The 6,106-nt window shown below is 41.1% G+C and overlaps 1 long non-coding RNA gene across 1 annotated transcript; it reads left to right on the forward strand.

Moving 5' to 3' along the window:
* The first annotated feature begins 4,668 nt into the window (after positions 1–4,668).
* On the forward strand, positions 4,669–5,549 carry LOC139543023 (uncharacterized). The gene is made up of 2 exons (XR_011668588.1): positions 4,669–4,798; positions 4,987–5,549. It is a non-coding gene; the product is annotated as an uncharacterized lncRNA (long non-coding RNA).
* Positions 5,550–6,106: the final 557 nt, after the last annotated feature.

Raw genomic sequence — 6,106 nt, forward strand, 5'->3', positions numbered from 1 at the left:
ACATTCAACGGACATTCAACAGACATTCAACGGACATTCAACGGACATTCAACGGACATTCAACAGACATTCAATGGACATTCAACAGACATTCAACAGACATTCGCCAAAAGTCATTTTAAAATTGTAAAAATCAATAACTAATTGATCGATTGTCACAGAAACGTAAAAATAGATATGTTTTTTTTCTATAAATGTCGAGCATACTTTTACAACCTTTTGTTTTGAATAAAGATTCCAGTTTTGATTTGATAGAGGACATGTAGTCTGTCTCGAGGGCGTGTGGTCAAAGTTCTAACGAGTCTGTTTTACCCTATTAGAAGGGGCCTGGCAGGAAATTCTGCATCTTCAGTCATATTAAATGACATTACAGGAATAAACTACGTGATGCAGGCGTCAGGCCTGACTAACAAAGAGGACGGGTGGATGGATCAAGAGAACCAAGACGATCAACATGGACATTCCACAGTGGTGATAAGGAAAACTAAGAGTGAACCATAACATACACTGCCGTTCAAAAGTTTGGGGTCACTTAGAAACATCCTTGTATTTGAAAGAAAAGCAAAAAAAAAATGTGTCCTTTAAAATAACATCAAATTGATCAGAAATACAGTGTAGACATTGTTTATGTTGTAAATGACCATTGTAGCTGGAAATGGCAGATTTTTTATGGAATATCTACATAGGCGTACAGAGGCTCATTATCAGCAACCATCACTCCTGTGTTCCAATGGCAGATTGTGTTAGCTAATCCAAGTTTATCATTTTAAAAGGCTAATTGATCATTAGAAAACCCTTTTGTAATTCTGTTAGCACAGCTGAAAACTGTTGTGTTGATTAAAGAAGCAATAAAACTGGCCTTCTTTAGACTAGTCAACAGTGAAGAGGTGACTCCGGGATGCTGACCTTCTAGGCATGGTTGCAAAGAAAAAGCCATATCGCTGTCCAGTGTCTGTGTTATTTCTTAATCTTTTCTTTTTATTGGCCAGTCTGAGCTATGTCTTTTTCTTTGCAATTCTGCCTATATGGCCAGCATCCCGGAGTCACCTCTTCACTGTTGACATTGAGACTGGTGTTTTGCGGGTACTATTTAATGAAGCTGCCAGTTGAGGACTTGTCTGTTTCTCAAACTAGACACTCAAATGTACTTGTCCTCTTGCTCAGTTGTGCACCGGGGCCTCCCACTCCTCTTTCTATTCTGGTTAGAGCCAGTTTGCGCTGTTCTGTGAAGGGAGTAGTACACAGCGCTGTACGAGATCTTCAGTTTCTTGGAAATTTCTCGCATCGAATAGCCTTCATTTCTCAGCAAATAATAGACTGACGAGTTTCAGAAGAAAGTTCTTTGTTTCTGGCTATTTTGAGCATGTAATCGAACCCACAAATGCTGATGCTCCAGATGCTCAACTAGTCTAAAGAAGGCCAGTTTCATTGCTTCTTTCATCAAAACAACACCTTTTACAAGAAACTCAGAAGTGACCCCACTGCCCAATTTCAGAACACGATCTTTACTGTCCTAGATGGGTATTTAAGTTCTGGTCAGATAACCAAAAAAGAACACGACTTTTTGGCTATTCAGCACCCTAAAATTGCCACTTTTTATACTTTGCCGAAATTACACAAGAATGTTACAAAACCTCCAGGGTGCCCTATTGTAGTGGGCATTGATGCAGTAATGGCCCCTCTCTCGACTTTTGTTGACTTTTTTATTAGACCACTCGCAGAACAGCTCCCCTCCTTTGTAAAGGACACCAGCAGTATGATCACAGAACAGCTCCCCTCCTTTGTAAAGGACACCAGCAGTATGATCACAGAACAGCTCCCCTCCTTTGTAAAGGACACCAGCAGTATGATCACAGAACAGCTCCCCTCCTTTGTAAAGGACACCAGCAGTATGATCACAGAACAGCTCCCCTCCTTTGTAAAGGACACCAGCAGTATGATCTCAGAACAGCGCCCCTCCTTTGTAAAGGACACCAGCAGTATGATCTCTATTATTGAATCTCTTGATCCTCTCCCTGATAATACTTTGTTAGTTACTTTTGATGTTGATGAAGCTATGGAACATTTTCTTCTGCAACGTGACCCTAATGAACTACCTTCCAGTGCAGCATGCATTATATCATTGGCTGAAATAGTACTCACACACAACTACTTCATGTTTCTAAATGATTTCTTTATTCAGACGAAGGGTACTGCTATGGGATCCCCCATGGCTCTTAACTATGCTAATTTGTATGTGAGTTACATGGAGAAACAGTCTATTTTCAATCCTCTCAAAAATATTTTCTTGCCTAACATCATTATTTGGAAACGGTATATTGATGATATTTTTGTTCTGTGGAGGGGTGATGCAAAACAGCTCCAGGCATTCCATGCTTTTCTTAACTCTTGTTCTGAGCATCTGAGATTTACTATGCAATCTGATACATGTCAAATCAGTTTTCTTGATCTTCTGATCTTGTGTGAAGATAATGTTCTATACACTGATCTTTACAGGAAACCTACTGATCGTAAGAGTTTGTTGAGGGCTGATAGTTGTCACCCACTTCCCTTGAAAAACAGTTTGCCCTACAGCCAATTCTGTCAAATCAAAAGAATTTGTAAAAAACAATCAGATTTCGACAGAAATATGGCTGAGACGCAAAGAAAATTCAGATTTAATACTGCCATTGAGAAAAATCAAAACAAAACGAGACATGACCTTTTTCAAGGTCAGTCTCGCAAAAATAAGCATTCTTGCGTTCTAACTACTTGCTATTCAAAGTGCTCTGAACAAATTAAGGGAATCGTTCACAAACATTGGCACATTCTAAGATCCGATGACAGTATCAGTCATGTGTTTTCGGACCTTCCCGTGGTCGTATTCTCGCGGGGCAGAAACCTCAGAGATCAACTGGTAAACTCTGATTTACCACCCCAAGTTATCCCTGCACAGCGTGTATTTGCGCCCCTACTGGATGGAAACTACAAATGTAATGGCTGTGTTAATTGCAATGGCCCTTTATAAATGTAGATCCTTTAAACACCCCCAAACAGGGAAACAGATCCCAATCAAAAGGTGTTATCACGTGCTCCACTAAGGCAGTTAATTTATCTTATAACTTGTCCTTGTGGTAAAAAATATGTGGGTAAAACAAAAGTACGTATCTCGGAGCATCTAGCACCATTAGGTGCAAAAACTGAACTTACCCAGTTGCGGCCCACTTTTTGGAAGAAAACCACTCAATTTCGTCTCTTATATTGGCATCGAACATGTCATCCTCCCTAAGAGAGGGGGTGACCTCGACAATTTATTGTTAAAACGAGAGGCTGCTTGGATCTTTAATTTAAAGACCCTTGCTCCTTCGGTCTCAACGTAGACTTTGATCTGAAGCCATTCTTGTGATTATTGTGACTTTGCTATTGTAAATGTATGTAGGCTTATTTAGCCAAATTGTATGATCGTACGCTATCCATTTAGGTTTTTTGTATGCTATTTTAATATATGAGAATTAACCAATGACATCAGGCCACACCCGGCCATGATTACAGACGCCTGTGTGTGTCTTTTGACACTATATAAATGAGTCATCCTGCAGTGTTTGTCATTATACCCTGATGAAGACAGCTTGTCTGTCCAAACATTGGACATAAATATTTTTCCACCCCTCTAGCCAGCACCTCGCCTAAATAGGTGTGCGTTTATTTTGCCTCTAGATTCTCCAGAACCTATACCTGATCAGCTTTTGTTCTAACCCCCCCCCCCTCCCCAAGTCCCCCTGTTTCTCCAGAACTTAATTATACCTACGGAGGAGCGACTTCTATGAAGGAACTTTGAATGTCTTTGCACTTCAGAGTGTTGGCTTCACGTTGGACCAGGCTTGAAGCTTGTGTGTGCAGAGCAGCACCAGAATTAAAATAAAACACATCTTACCTTTTTGTAGTTAATAATTCCAATGTGAAACGGGATAACTATAGTATCCTTAACTCGCATTGAAAAGGTTAATCCATTTTACATTTACATTTAAGTCATTTAGCTGACGCTCTTATCCAGAGTGACTTACAAATTGGAAAGTTCATACATATTCATCCTGGTCCCCCCGTGGGGAATGAACCCACAACCCTGGCGTTGCAAGCGCCATGCTCTACCAACTGAGCCACACGGGACCACAATCCATCTCTCTCCCTAATTTCTGAATCACGCTTGTAAAGTCAGTAGGATACTTGATAATGCTTCGGAGGGGGGAAGGGGCAGGTTACCTACACATGCACACACATTGGTAAAGATTTCCATCTGGCATACAGACAGAGGAATACGTTTGAGTAAAAGGGTGAGGGCATTTCATAGGCACTGATTTGTTTTTTGTGTGTGTGGCCTGGAAGAAATGCCCAGAAAGTAAAATAATGTTATTACCCGGTTCCCATGTTTTTAATATAACGTTTCTGTTTCCAGAACAGTATAGATCACTTTTGTTCCTGTTTCTGATTCTGTTCCTTGAAAAATGTTCTGTTCTGTTCCCTGAACCGGTTCCAAACCCTGCTCTGCACACACCTGCTCCCTCACTTGAATTTGTTATTTTCACATGCACCATCTCTCCCTCTGTCTCACAAACAATCCTGGTTTCACCTCCGTTACTCTCTTTAGTCAAAGTATGCTTTTCATCTCTCCCTAATGTACACTCCCTGTAGGAGGTGTGTACCCTGCTGCTGGCAGAAGGCCTGATGGGGGACAGGATGAGTGGACTGAACTGGATGGGTTTCGCTGTCTGTGTGTCTGGTATCTCCTTACACCTGGGACTGAAAACCTACTATTCCATCAGTAAGCTGTATGTGGTACCGTACACTGTAAAATGAAGCAAATTGTTGTTAATCTGTTCCTGGTGTAGTCGGTATATGAGGTATATTGTAATTGCTTGTTAACGAAGCCAGCTCTGCCGACAGTTCCAAGGTACAGTATTTCAACTAGCTAGCCTTCACATACTGTATTCTTTTTCTAATGACTTCCAGGTAAAGTTCACTCGTTGAGTCTGCTGTCCATCAAAAACAGCCCAGACCTGGAACTACCATTATTACGTCAAAAGGAAGACGAGGGGGAGGAGACAGCTACTGAGGACGATGACGAAGAGCAGGAGATTCTACTCTGAATCAAACAAAATGGTGGACTGACTGTCATGTTCCAGGGATGCCACAGAGGAACAGAAGGGAAGGATTCTTACGCTCTTCTACAGCCAACATTCTCTTCAGCTTTTGTTCAAAACCTATCGCAGAGTTTTACCAGCGGTAAAACGGACAGACACCCTAAACTGTATCAAATGCATATACTGTTGCTGTCAGTGATGTGAAACAGGAGTTTTAACCTTATAATATGTGAAGTGACCAAACCTCAGGTAACCTTAATAATGATGGAAAGGTTTACTAGGAATGAAGGACTACTGATGTTCAATACATTTTTTCAAATGCAAATGATTGATTTATTTAACTACTGAGTTAAAACAAATTGGTTGTCATTTGTACTGGGGAAAGGGGTGTGATTTGAGATTGAATAAACTGTGTTTTTGTTTATGCTACAATGTGCTGGATGATCTTACTTTAAGTTAAAAAAATGTGCACAATTATTCAGCCCATTATGAATAATTTCTTCACCAAAGTCTTTCACATAGCACCACTCAGCGTGTGCTAAGTGGTGCTCACACCGTCTGGCCGACCATGTAATCACATTTAACGTCTCTTTCTCATGTGCACTGCGACGCGCCAGCCCTTCAGCCACTTTTATTAGATTTTCTAATTTGGAATCTAATTTCATGTGGAGATACCTCGCCTCTCATAAACCTGATTTAGTTGCCTTAACATATAAAACCTGTGGAGAGACCTCCCTCTGAAACCTGATTTAGTTGGCTTAACTTATACAACTTGTGGTCATGTGAGCACTTCCTCAATTCCCCCAGGTGGACGGAGACACGACCAGTCACTGTGAGTTTGGATATGTGGTGACACTGACAACGGGCAGACTGGGACGAGAAATCGGCCCGGGCAATTCTAACTCAAAGGCCCATTATTTTCCTCGAGGCCCCCACACCTGCCCATTTTTTTTCTCAAGGCCCCCATTATTAGCCAAATAATAAGCATT

The sequence above is a fragment of the Salvelinus alpinus genome, chromosome 17 (genome assembly GCF_045679555.1).
Source record: "Salvelinus alpinus chromosome 17, SLU_Salpinus.1, whole genome shotgun sequence".
In the NCBI taxonomy this organism is placed as follows: Eukaryota; Metazoa; Chordata; class Actinopteri; order Salmoniformes; family Salmonidae; genus Salvelinus; species Salvelinus alpinus.